The following is a 14413-nucleotide window of genomic DNA, read 5'->3' as shown; positions in this document are numbered from 1 at the left end:
TGCTTGTTTGTTTCTTCCAGAGGGAGCAGAGGAGAGAGACAGCCCTGGACTGCAGTTAGTAGGCAATAAACGGGTTTTAAACTTTATTTCTCCCTTTGCCTGATTTTGGTTTTTAGAGGTATTTTGCCCTGGGATTTCCTCTCCCCGGACTTACACATCTTTTGGGTTTAGAACTCATACAATCTGTGGTAACTGGTCTTCTGGATGGGCTGAACTAAGAAGGATCCAATCAAGAAACAATTTTTTTCCCTACAACTGCCTTCAGATACACTCTGTCAGTCACCTTCCCTTCCCTTTTTCTTTCCCCACTCCCAAGAGGCAGATTCCAGTTTTCTAGTCATTTTGAGGTATTCCAGTAGACTCTCATTTCAGGTAATAAACTTTCCAGTGCTTTTGAAATCAAAACCTCATTCTTGCTCTTCCACTCTTCTCATCTCAAAGGCTATTTCTAGCAACTCCAGAGCTGAATTAGGGGCAGAACCAAGGAGATGACAAGGATGCCTTGGAACTCAACTTCGCAGCGTTTGGCTTCATCCTAATGCCTGCACCTTTGTGGGAGGGGTTAATGAGTTCTTCGGGTACCTCCTCTCCATTGTACAGGACCCTGATGCAAGCCAGTGCCCTCTCCTGCTGACTTCGTGCTACATCTGCAGCCTCTCTTTTGGGATTCTCCCTTCCTTTATAGATGAATTCCCTTTAGATGGCTCAGCTATCTGCTACAGAGACGACTTATCCCACCAACTGGTAGAAGTGTAGCTAATCCAACTGCTGGTCTCCCATGTTCACCCAGCCATCAAGAACTGCTCCAGCTAACAGGTAACTGGTAGTCCACCTGACCCCTAAGTTTCAAGTAACATACCAGGTTCTCTTAATGCCAACTTTGGGGCACCTGGGGTAGCTGACGTGTTCCTACTGTTCAGCAGGCTGGGACACAGGCTCCCAACTCTCTTGCTTGCAAACACCACAATTCTCTCCATGAGGTCACCTGAAGGGCCTCTTACTTGGCTGGAAGCTAGAAAGAAAGGAGAAGCCACAGCGTTCTGTTCCTGTGAATACCTTTTAAGGAGTCTTTCCTACTGACATCCCACCACTACCCCACCACCCTTCTTTAGAGAGGTCCAAGAAGGGTGATGGGAGCTGAAGGTCCAAGGACCATTTGGCCATCTCCTGAGAAGCCCTGCTTTAGACTGTGGGGAAAATGTCACCCCTTGTTCTCCACTCTGAGGCTTTAGATGAAATTCCCAGACACAGATATTCTGCTTCATACTCAGTTACACCTGTCAATCGCATCCCCCGCCCTAGCTTTGTGTCAAGAATTTCAAGATGCAGAATGCTCAGGAGATGTCTAAGAGATAATAAATGTCCTACAATTTTGCTTCTCACACTGGAGAAGGTAGATAAGACAGACACTAGAAGTCATAACATATCTATCTTGAACATCAATTTTTCTGTTAACATACATATGAATGTATTATGAAGTAAAATACAAAATTTTGAAGGGGAAAAAAATACCCCAGGACATTTCAAATCAAGTATTTGAGCTCACAATCAGCTAATCTACAGACATGAGGGATGGTACATGCAAACATAGGAGAATTTTTTGAGGGAATTATTTTGTGAGATAATTGGGATTACCCTTCTGAGAGTCCTCAGGAATGCTACTGAAGCAAATGAAGAGAATACTGTAGAGAAATTAGGTCACCCTGACTGTTCCGCAAACCAGCTGACAGAAGCTTCAGAAGCTTCCCTTTCAACATTAAGAAGGGGGAGGGAGAGTCCAGCAGAACTTCTAACAAAAGCAGGTCTGGATCTCTAGATCAGAGGCCAAATACCAGCAGAGGTTTTGTTAGTATGTGGTTTTTTTAGTGTTTGCTTGATTTTTTGAAGATTGCCTGGACTATGTTTGCTGTTTCTGTGCCCTGTAGGCTGAGCTGTCTGTAGCCTCCAGCAAAAAAAACAACAACAACAAATAACCTGGAAACAAAAGCACAAGGGCCTGGAAGGAGCAACTAGGGGAAGAGCTATGAGTTGGTCTCTTCATTCTACCACAGGCCTCAGAGAACTCAGGGCACAGAACAGACAGAAGAAGAAAAGGTGATCAGGCAGAAGCAAAAGTAGGTGCCTGGTGCCTGAGAAGAAACCTTGGGAGCCTAACAGTTGGAAGATTTTTATGGTTTCCTAGCACAAGCACAAAACAAAATGGCCTCCAAATAGCAATTCACGACCTCATCTAGACGGTATGGCCGCACTGGTAAAGGACATCTCATCTCTAAACTTAACCTCTGATTTCCCCGAAGAATCCATAGTTTCATGTGCCTGGTTTTCCTTCCAACACTATTCAGAAATGTGGACCAAGTACATCTGGCATTTCAACATGGTGCTTACCTTTCTTGAGAATCTTCTTCACTTTCACGTAGTTTCCTTGTCTGACATAATCATGAAGCTGAGCTTCCAGGGAGTCACTGCTTATAGAACCAAGCTGTACGGGACAGGGGACTGGAAGATGAACAGCCCGAGACTTCCTGTTCCAAAAGAAAGCAACATGCTTATTGTAATTGAGTCAGAAATGCAAGGAACCAACATAGATTCTTTCACATTTCTTTCATTTTTTGTCTACTTTCATTTATAATGAACAGAATTAGGGGAACAATTACTGAAATTCTACAAGATTAATGTTCATTTTCAATGTTACTGTTGAAATTGAAGAACTGACTAATTATCACTAATTTCTGGCACTGAAAAAGCGACGACTTACTACGAAGTAAAATTAGTATACATGTTTCCTGTATCAAGACAACCAGGACAGTATTAACTTTGAAAAATTAGTATACAAATGCAGTCATTACATAGGAACATAGATAGTATAATGTAGTAAGTTACATTCATAGTTCAGACTCTGAAGTTCTGGTCTTGGCTCTGTCACCTCCCTAACTGTGTGACCTTGGAGAAATTTAACCTTGACAGGCCTCAATTACTTCATCTGTAAAAGGGACAATAATAACCAGAGCATTGCTGAGAGGTCTTAATAAGGTAGTAAGTATAAAGTGCTCAGAACTGTGCCTGGCACCAAGAGAGCTCTCTAAAGTTGTTAGCTGTTACTCTACACAATTAAGAGCCATGCAGAGAAATTTTAACTTCCCACATGTGGCATCCTCACCTAATCATTATACAATCAAGAGACATGCGTACCATGTCTCTCAAATGTGACAGGTGCTGTTTAAGATAGCTAAAACCTGATCCTTGCCATCACAATGCTTGGTCTAGCAGGGCAGACAAGTGGCACCACGTTGGTGAGCCCGAGCCAATGGATAAGAGAAGAAAGTCCCATCGATGAGAATCAACAAACATGCATATCAGGGGCATAACTAATGCCTCATGGAAAGACCCAGAGGGGGTGAAATGAGGTGAAGTGACAGAAAAAGCCAAGAAGGTAGACACTTTCAGTGGGTCTTCACTAGCCAGGAGGCTTTTAGGTTACTGAGAAGTAACACCTTCATCTATCCATTGACAAAGTATAGAGAGTGCTAATAACTTGAGTATCTTAACTTCATTTTCTTTGTATTTGACTACAAACATCATCCTAGCAATTCAGTATCACAACATTCAAAAGTGACTCGGAAAATATTAACTGAAGTTTTTAGCAATCTGTCATCCCTGCCACCCCTGCACTCCCTGACCACAACTGCCATTCTGGTTCTCTTCTACTTCCAGGTATAAAAAAGAGGGGCATGTTTCCCATATGATTTAAACGGCTTATTGTTGTGGGCTGAATTCAATTACCTCTTCCCAAAATTCATATGTTGAAGCCCTACCTCCCAGCCCCTCAGGAACTGAATATATTTGTAGATAAGGTCTTTAAAGAGATGATTAGGTTAAAATGAGGTTGTTAGAATAGGACCATAATCCAGTATGACCAGTGTCCTTATAACAAGAGGAAGAGACACCAGGGGCACATGTACAGAGTTGGCCACCTGCAAGCCAAGGAATGAGGCCTCAGAAGAACCCAATCCTGCCAGCACCTTTGAGATGGGGCAGAGACAGAAGACAAGCATCATAGCTAACTTTCCCTGCCGATGATGAAAAATGCTCCAATATAAACAGTATAGGAAGAACAGGAAGGATTCCATCTTAAAGCTAAGACTCCATTTTAAAAACCAGGAAGTTAAGAGGTAAGATTCCTAACATAATTCTTTAGCAAACAGACAATAACTCAATCCACTTTGGGGGCAGGGCAGGCAGTTCCTATTGGGATGTTCCCAGACTGAAGCTGCTATCCTGGAAGAAGAACTGACCAATTTCTTGTGTTAAGTTAATTTTGCAGGATTACCTGGAGGACTGATAACAGAAGAGACTTAAGGTCTCTCACCAGAGATAAGCATTCTGAGACCATTTTACAAGTTTATACATCCTGGCCCTTTGGAAAATCCTTAAAAAAGGGTACCCCAGTCTTTTAGCATGCCTTCTCTCTGCGGACGCCTGCACTTTTCCTTTCTTTAAGTCCGTACCTTTAAATAAAGCTTTCTCACTGCTCAACTTACTGCGTTTTGTCTTTTTGTTATTTCAGTCTAGTTCCGAGTCTCCTTTTTACCCCATAAGTAGGGAGGGCGTGTTGACAGTTCAGATTTGGGCCTGCAAGTTCCCACGGCCTGGGTGACCCGGACAGAACTGCAGCTGCAGGAGCCTGCCTGGAAATCTCCTTTCTTTAGGAAGTTCTCAGAACATAATTTCACTCCATCCCATGCTCCGCGGCTCCCCAAATCCTGGGGTGGTAGGGGCTAGTCCCCACGCAGTGCAGATACAAGCGGACACGCGACGCCAAGTGACCCTGGCTTTAAGAGATGGCAAGGGAACCCTTTTCCTATACCAAGAAAATGTTAAGCAAACTTTCCCTCTGCACCTCTGCATTTTCCTGCTCTCAGCTGCCTGCAAGGCCGCTGCTATTCAGTTCTACTCTTGCTTTAAGGAATTCCTACACTCGTCTGACCTACTTGAGAATTCTTTCCCGTTCGGGGTGAAGAACCCTCCCCTGTACAAGTTGAGGGTTCACCTGTTGCACAGGGAGAGACCTCCCAGATGCAGCTGCCTACAACACCTTGACCTGGGATTGTAGCCTCAAAAACTGGGAGAAAACTAATTACTGTAGTTTAAGCCATCCAGTCTGCAGTATTTTGTTATGTCAGACCTAGCAAACTAATACACTAGCAGCAAGTTATGTTATATGAATATGCATTTAATTTTACCTTAGTTAAGAAAGCCATGGGACAGATTTTAATTATAAAACGTGGAAAACATTATTGAAAGGGGAGTCTACAGTTACTATGTCCACTTCATTCATCCATTCAGCTGGATTGTACCTGCAACTGAGGGCCTATAGGGAAGTGTTATTCTTCCCTGTACACCTGACACTGGGCTGCTGGCAAAAGTCCCTAATATTTTCTTACACCTGAACAAATTCAATGTGTATTTTCAGGCTCTATCATACAAATGTTTTCCTGCATGTGACACTGTCACTCGATCTTTTGTTTTCTTTATTTATTGTGATAAAATATACATGACATAAAAATTATCATTTTAAACATTTTTAAGTGTTCACTTCAGTGACACTGAGTATATTCACATTGTTGTGTAACTAGCCATCTCCAGTACTTTTTCATCTTCCCAAACTGGAACTCCACACTGCATTAAGCACTAACTCCCCACTTTCTCCTCCTCCCACTATCCTACTTTCTATGTCTATGAATTTGACTAATCTCAGTACCTCATAGGAATGGCAAGAACTCGTCCCTTTATGCCCGGCTTATTTCACTATTTCACTCTGTTCTCAATGTTCATCCATTTTGTAACATGTGTCAGAATTTCACTCTCTTCTCAATGTTCATCCATTTTGTAACATGTGTCAGAATTTCCTTCCCTTTTTATTCCAGTGTGTGTGTGTGTGTCCCATTTTGTTTATCCATTAAGGCTGGATGATATTCCTGTGTGTGTGTGTGTGTGTGTGTCCCATTTTGTTTATCCATTCATCCACTGATGGACACTTGGGTTGATATCCCACCTTTGGACAGTGTGAAATTATGCTGCTATGAACATGGGTATACAAGAACCTGGTCAAGTCACTGCTTTCACTTCTTTTGGGTATATATCCATAAGTGGAATTGCTGGATCATTCTGTTTAATATTTTGAGGAACCACCATACTGTTTTGCATAGCAGTAGCACCATTTTACATGGCCACTAGCAGAACACAAGGGTTCCAGTCTTTCTAGATCCTCACCAACACCTATTATTTCCTGTTTTTCTTTTAATAATAGCCATCTTAATGGTTTTTGATCTCTTTAAAATTATGTCTTTACATAAATACATAACGACATTCTTGACATAAAAAGTTCAAATAATACAGAAAATAAAACCCAGACCCACTTCATGTCATAGGATTTTTGTTCTCTACAGCTCCAGAACACACACTTCCCTAACGAATGAAGCATGGATTGTGTTCACTATTTGCATACTAACATCTACTCCCTAGCATTTCTACTCTTAACTTTCTTTTCATCTTCAGTCACCCTCAGAGCTTATTCTGCTTTATGAAACTAGCATCTAGGGAGTACCTGGGCTTTAAAGCATCCAAAGTTCTTAACACTGCTGAAGCAAGGTGCCAGCTCCTTCAGCTACCTGACATGGTATTTCATTCAGTTGTAGCTACATTTTACTACTTGAGATTCAGCAGTTTTCCTTTTATGTAACACCAGCATCCCACAAACAGAATACTATAAATACTAAACTAGCAAATTCATCTGGGTGTAAATACAAAAGTTTTTAAAAGATTGGGAATTTAACTTTCTGCCCCACATCACAGAACTCTCAGTACAATACTGGATATCCTCACAAACAGAGTAAAGTATACAAGGAACACATAAAATAACCCACCCCAACTAACCCCACCCCTAACCCCCCAAGAGAAAATTACTCTGCAAAAAAAGTGGGTATATATCACAAGAAAGGCAGGTGGGCCTTTGAAACCCATAACACAAAGACTAACAAGGTACCCCACAAAACACTGCTTTTAAGAAAACCCAAAAGACAAAGAAATGCTGCGAGTACCTTTTCAACACTGAATTTTCACAGGAAGGCACGAACATAGTTCCCAACAAGTTTCCCACATTTGGGGAAATTTCAGGGGTCAGCATATCCGGAGTGCAATGGATGAGCCTCAACGTGGTAAATCCACCTTCATGACCATGTTATCTCCCCTGCCAGGTAAGGACAAGTTGCTGTCCTTGCCTGGCATCTCACTTTCATCCTCAACACACTATATACTCACAGTCAATTACATTCCAAGTTCTTGTGTTTGAAATTGTAGGGTTATTCATATGACACTGACCAGAGTACCTCCTTTTGGATATTCAGTGGGAATTCTGCCTGGCAAAGAATGAACTCGAACCTGCGGTCACCGGGCCCCTCATCTCCATATCCCTGCCTCTTCTCACTTGTCATTCTTCATGGGCTCTGCTTCTTGGAGAAATGGATGAACTGGCTCTACCTGTGCCTCAAGACGATCCCAAACATGATCACCGACAGGTGTAGTTGGGAACATTTTTAAATTCCTTGCCTTCCTAGGCATGCAAAGGTTCTGGTGTGGATTTCTTCCCAAGAGCCTGAATTGTGCGCTGTAGAGCAGGGCAGGGCAGTTTGAGAGGCCGCCGCAGAGAAGGCAGCACAATGGTTTACAACCGTTCTGAATTGCTGCTCCACTCTGGGACCATATCACACCCTCAGTCTCCATTTCCCCAAATCCTAAAGTGGGAATAATACTGCTTGACTCCCACACAATTTCTATGCGGACTGACTAGCAGACTGTGTGGATGCAGTCTGGAGCCCCTCCACCACCACCCAGGCCATTCCACTCCTAGACTGGTGCCCAAGGTGATGGGGACCCAAAGCCAGCTTCACCAAGATTCAAGTCCCCACACTTCTCTGCTTAAAGGGAAGCAGCATCCGGGTCAGGATTTGGTAACACACCGAGTACTCCTCCCTTCTTCTCAGACAAGGAAAACAGATGACACAATGGTGTCTTCCTTTCTGCCCTTGCTGGCTAGGTGCTCTGGTCAAAATGGTTGCATGATATAGAGGCAAAACTTAATTAACCTCCGTCCTGGCTGCGCCAGAAAATTTAACTGGCATAGACAGTTTAGCAGGATAAAAGCATATGAATTTATTTAACATTAGTTTACCTGACACAGGAGCTCTCATAAGGAAATATGGACCCAAAGAAGAGGCAAAACCTAAATGCTTTTATGAGGGTGAAAAAAGGCAATTGTGGAAAAGAAACTAACATATATGGGAAGGCTAAAGGTAGATAAGAATTATTTTAACAAGGTCTGTTTGTACAGAATTCTCTGGGCTTTGACTCCCCTTCTTTGGGAATGTTTCCTTCCCCCTGGTATAGGGAGGACGTCTTTCAGACGGGAGTGTTGCCTCCTGATTTCTGGAAGAAAAGGGGAGGCCAGGGCACTCTTTTTATACCTGCTGTTTTGTAAATGCTTTTAGCTCAAAATAATCCTTATGCCAAAGTGCCATATTTTGGGGAAGTGTATTTTGCAATGTTTCAGTGGTATTTCAGTCGTAGTTCACATGATTTTTAAAAAAGCTTTGCTTTGGCTGACTCACAAACTCCAAAAAGGGACTAGAGGTTACCAGAGGGGAAGGGTGGTGGGAGAGAGAAGGGGAATGAGGGGTAGTATTATGACTAGTACACACTGTGTGGGGAGGATCATGGGGAAGACAGTGCAGCACAGAGAAGACAAGGAGTGACTCTGTGGCATCTGACTACACTGACAGAGAGTAACTGCAATGGGGTATGGGGGCGGGGACTCGATAATATGGGTGAATGTAGTAACCCCATTGTTTTTCATGTGAAACCTTCATTACAGTATATATCAATGATATATTAATTTTAAAAAAGAGCTTTGCTTTGTTTTAATTTTTTTGGAGGGTATTTTTAATAATTTAAGTATTAAAACAATTTATAATAATAGTGATAAATGTCCCTTGCGGATAATTTGAAGAAGACAGGTATTTTGAAAAAATAAAGTCATAATTCCACTATAATATTACCACTATTAACACTTTGCTGTTAAAGATGATAATTCCAATTCTTTATGCAGAAATATTTTAGAATTAAAGTTCATGTGCTGTTTTACCTTTTCCATTCATTTTGCTCTATTTTGGGTCATAGACAATTTATATAATCAACATTCTACTGCTTGCATTTTACTGCCATTATAACTGCAAAGAACAGCCTTGTAGATACATCTTTTTGAACAATTAATGCTGACTTCTTAGAGTAATTTCTAGTAGTTTTCCCTGTTATTTTAATATTTTAGTCATTTTAAGGAGTATCTTAAATTACCTGGGGGCGTAGAGGTGACATATGATAAACATTTCTAAATTCTTTAGAAACTGTGGGGGGGAGTTGGTGAAGTGGGGAGTCTAGTAAACATAATGTTCCTCATGTAATTGTAGATTAAAGATACCAAAAAATCAAAAAAAACATTAAATTCTTTAGAAACAACTTTTCCCTATTCCCTTTATCTTTCAAAGTCAAGATCAATTTCTAATTTCAGACTTCATAGTTAATAAAAAATAGAATTTATAATCCTCAAGTTTCTTGAGATTGAGAGGGAAGCCTAAACTGTATAGCATTGCATACAAAGAGCAGCATTTGAAATTGAATATACGCTAGATTAAAACTATTTCTAAAAAGGCAAGGTTTTAGAGACTTAAGGGAAATGTAATTTGCCAAAATGCAAACTAACACAATTATGTGAGTGTCAATAGCGAACTATGGACTGACTTTTTTCTTCCTAAATATTCTGTAACATGACTATGATACCGTGGTAAAAAAAATTTTATATACATCTCATGCCTAATTATATACATCTAGTGCCAAAAAATGTTCATACTTTTTGACCTAGAAATTTCTTTTAATTTACCTAAAAGAAGTAATGCTAGAGAAAGACAATGTTCTATATACAAGGGTGTTCACCACAGATTTACTTACAATGGTAAAAAACCAAAATCACCCCAAAACTCTAGATATCAAAGCACTACAGAAATGGAATATTAAGCAAACACAGTAACAAAATGATTAACAACATGAAAAAATTGTATTATAGAAGGTTAGTAGGAAAAAAGGATATGAAATGGCATGTATACTACGACTACAATTTTGTAAAAATGTATGTCCTTAAGAAAAATTACTAGGAGAAAATGCACTAAAATGATATAAATGTTACTGGTTGTGAGATGCAGGTTACAGACTTTCAATAATACTATTATATTTTTTTTGTTTTTTTAAGAAGACAACCAAATCTTGGTTGAATTACCAGAGGCGTATCTTAAATACTATTTAGAGAGTTCTGAACACAGGGTTTAGCATCAGATAGATGTAGATTTAAACTCTGATTTTACCATATTTTACTTCTCAGTGTTTGACTTTACCCTCTAGGAACAATGATGATTATCAGTAATTCTACACACACAGAATAAAATCACCAACTACAATCATCAATTGACTCAAGGGCCAAGATGGAGGAACATAGCTCCTCCCTCAGTACTGTTAAGTATGTGGAGAGTCCCTACGTACCTGGGGAAGGGCACACCTGCCGAACCCTCTCAGGTCATGGCTGCCCCTGCCAACTCAGGCGTTCTGTTCCAACAAATATGACCCTCAGTCTGTGAGTACCACCCCATCTCTGAATTTCCACCCATTTCTTAGCCTATTGGGGGTCAGAGAAGGGTTGATGCTCAAAAATATAATGAGGGTGGCATTACACTAAATTTGTTTGTTGTTCTTAAAACACAGAATCTTTATTTTCCAGGTAGTTTACCTATAAAGTAAAGAAAAACCTTTCACAATCTTACCAAGAACAGAACAATAGTCCAATAAAACTTTGTTCTTTTACAAGTAGTGATCCTATAGCATCTTACTATGCTGATGGACAGTGACTGTAATGGGGTATGTGGTGGGACTTGATAATGGGGGGAATCTAGTAACCACAATGTTGCTCATGTGATTTTATATTAAGGATACCAAAATAAATAAATATATATATAAAAACAAAAATCTTTGTTCTTTTAGCAGATGAAAGAAAATTTAGCTTCAAACTGTTTTATGTAAGTGTACTATTAAAGCTGTTTTAAAACCCTGATAATCAAACAGTATTAGCCAGCGTTGACTTCACAACATAAAATTTCTTTTCCACAGTCCTCTGCAACTTTCTATATCCATTTAGGCCCAGTCCCAATCTTTGTCCTTCCTTATTCCAAGATTAACCAGTGATTTTAGTTTAGACAATGTTATTCTCTTTTTCCTTAACAAAAACACATTCTATATTCCCTGCATACTCTGCATATAAAAATAATCCCATTTCTTCCCTTCTTTTGCATTGTACTTAATTTTTAAAAGCTGAGTTTGTTATTTAAGTTCATAATGCAGGTCTGCCAAGAAGACCATGGTGCCAACACAATTTAATCTAAATGTCTACCACCAGGAAAGCATGAGCAACTACAGCCACTCTACATGCCCTAGGTTGCAGGGATCTGAGCCCATTCACTCCTGACACACACTGGCCCTGACTCTGCATTTCCCATCATAGAGCTCTGCAATATAAACCAGTCATTTTCTATTTAGACATTTTCTAGATACACTCATCCAAAAAGTATGAGCCAGCTCACCTCACTTATACAATATTATCTCATTACTGAACTACCTTCTTAATCTAATTCAATTCCAGAAGGTTTGATTTCACAGGAGGAAGGTAACACTTGGGCTGTTACCATGGTATCCATAAATTCCAGGCTGGCCACAACCCTGAGACCTCTAGGACTATTTGTGTGCACCACAGATTAGATTTCACAGATACTCAAAGGCTCTTTTTGCTATGCTGCAAAAATTGTATTTCTGATAACCACACTGCTTACTCAGTATTTTCAGCATTCACAAAGTATTCTCTTGAATTTTTATGAGTGCTGCTAATGATAAAAATCAGTTCTCAACTCATTACTTACAGGTATATAGTGCATACTTCTCATTCACAACCACTTTAACTTTGAAGGTACCAGCCACTAAAGTTACTAAGAGGAATAATTCAGAGATGAATAAGATCACAATATGTAGGGAAAACACACATGCCAGAACTATAGGTAAAGAGTGGCGAGCACGAATAAAATGGGTAAGAATTAAGTTCAGTCAGGACTACATTATGACTTTGAAGGGTCCTACACACCTTTGCCCTCAAGGGGCCCTTTCCTCCATAAAAAATAACAACAAAATCACAACATAACAAAATCGTATGACTGCACTGATTAAAAAAATGGATATAATATATATGATATTTTATTCCACCTAAAAATTCTTTCTCTTCTGATTTTTAAAGAAGTAAGGTGCCTTAGGCACTGTGCCTACAGTACCTAATGTTTAAGTCCATCTTGGGCTCACTGGCAGTTGGGGTGGACCCCAGGCAGCTTCACAATAAGAAGTGAATGAATTATGCATTTTCCAGGTTGATGAGGGAAGGCAAGGCATTCTAGGAAGAGCGAGCACGTGTTTACGGAGTAACACAGCAATGCCTAGAAACTTTTCCATAAGGCAGCAAGTACTCGTATAACATAAGCAACATATGTAACTTAAAGCTTTAGTAACCACATTTAAAGTGGTAAAAAGAAGCAGTTGAAGTTAATTTTAATAACGTTTTACTTACACCAACATATCTGAAATGTTGTAACTGAAATGTTATCATACAAAACAAAACAATGACCAAAAACTTCTCATACCAAATCTTCAAAATTCTTTGTATACTTGGCCTTGGCCCCTTCCCAACGCGGCCAACTAAGATCCCAAACATTGGGACATTTTGTTGACAGAAAAAACGATCTCACAGTAGTCTCACTACTAAAAAAAAAAAAAAATTAATTTTCTTTCCACATTAGTGTGTCAATTATGGTCTACAAGGTTCCTACACAACAATATTAAGCCATAAAAACCCAAATGAACCACAAATCGAACGACCACGACCTTCTGTGAATCTGCGTTGGTGTCAGCAGTAAAAAAAAAAAAAATGACAGCAGTCACCAACTACTACAAATCACATACTAGGATCACAAAAATCAGCACAGACATTACAACGAAAGAAATTCTCTGAGAAAAAACACCTCGGAGACCACAGTACTCCCTCTGCTGTATAAATGCGACTTGAATTTGATCCCCCGCACTGCCACCTGCTGTGCACACCACCCTAAGGTTCGGGTCATTCCTGAAATGCCTCTAACTGGCCTCCTTCGACATATAACGACCCGAAACACCAGATTCTCGCACTATATCTTAGTACTGATAATAGCAAATACTCACGCGTAACTTTCCAGGGAAGGCGGCTCCAAAATGCCCAGAGGCCTAACCGACATCCCCCACACCTCCCGGATTAGGTCACGGCGGGGCAGCTTCACGCACAGGCTGCTTCGGAAGACTGACCGGCTCCCGCTGCCCAAAGTGACATCAGACGGTTCTCCTGACAGGAATCCAGCCTCCTCCCAACTTTCAGCGAAGCTGAGGTCATCGGATCTCCTCGGGTGCAGTCCCCTTGAGCAAAAGGACAAGCGAGTTCAGTCCCTCTGGGGCACCTGCGCCAGCAGAGGCGGCACGGGAAGTCCGCCGAGAGCGTCTGGCCACGTGCTGGCGGGGAGTACTGCGAGGACGGAGGGCCCGAGAGGCCACCATCTTGGCTGTGATTCACTGTCCACACTATGCGACTCTAGATAAACTTCCAGCCTCCGAATCTGTTCCCCAGTTTCTACAGAATGCGGAGGAACCCCACCCAGCTCAGGCCCCTGCCCCTGCCGGCTAATACCCAGCGCCCCAGAGCACCTGAGGATGGACAGATGTCCTCGGGCACACACCCTGGACATCCCTACCTCTCCCCTCTGGATTTTTTCTTTCTCCTAATCCGTTTCTCTTTTTTTGCTAGGTAAATAATATATTTGAAAAACCTGTTTTGTTGTTGCTCCATCTTGCGGGTATTTTATGTGTTTCGAACCAGGGCAAATTTCTTTTGGCTTTCGGTCTATTTACTCCCAGAAAGGGGAATCGGACTTTTCAGTTCATTTGCTTTTTCAGACCCCGGAAACCACGTGACTCACTAGCCCCATCCCCCCGCTCCCCCCAACCCTCTCATCTTGCTGCCTTTACACTGCAGCACAGCACACTTCCTCTATCTGGTCCTTGATCCAGCAACACTCACCTCAACTCCCATTTCCCCCAGCACTGCTGGAGAACTTGGGACCCTCCAAATTCATGTAAATCACAACCACGTCCTCACCACTACCTGGCTTTCCTTTTACACATACCAGTGAAGTTCCCTCTA

At 41.1% G+C, this 14413-nt stretch overlaps 1 pseudogene; it reads right to left on the bottom strand.

Annotated features, from left to right (window-relative positions):
- The window catches only part of LOC140849096 (inactive serine/threonine-protein kinase TEX14-like), a 43929-nt pseudogene extending 30145 nt beyond the window's left edge, over positions 1 to 13784 (bottom strand).
- Between the last annotated feature and the right edge of the window lie 629 nt (positions 13785 to 14413).

Source organism: Manis javanica, chromosome 4 (genome assembly GCF_040802235.1).
Source record: "Manis javanica isolate MJ-LG chromosome 4, MJ_LKY, whole genome shotgun sequence".
NCBI lineage: Eukaryota > Metazoa > Chordata > Mammalia > Pholidota > Manidae > Manis > Manis javanica.
The sequence above is the reverse complement of the archived record's forward strand: the minus strand, read 5'-3'. Positions and strand labels throughout refer to the sequence as shown.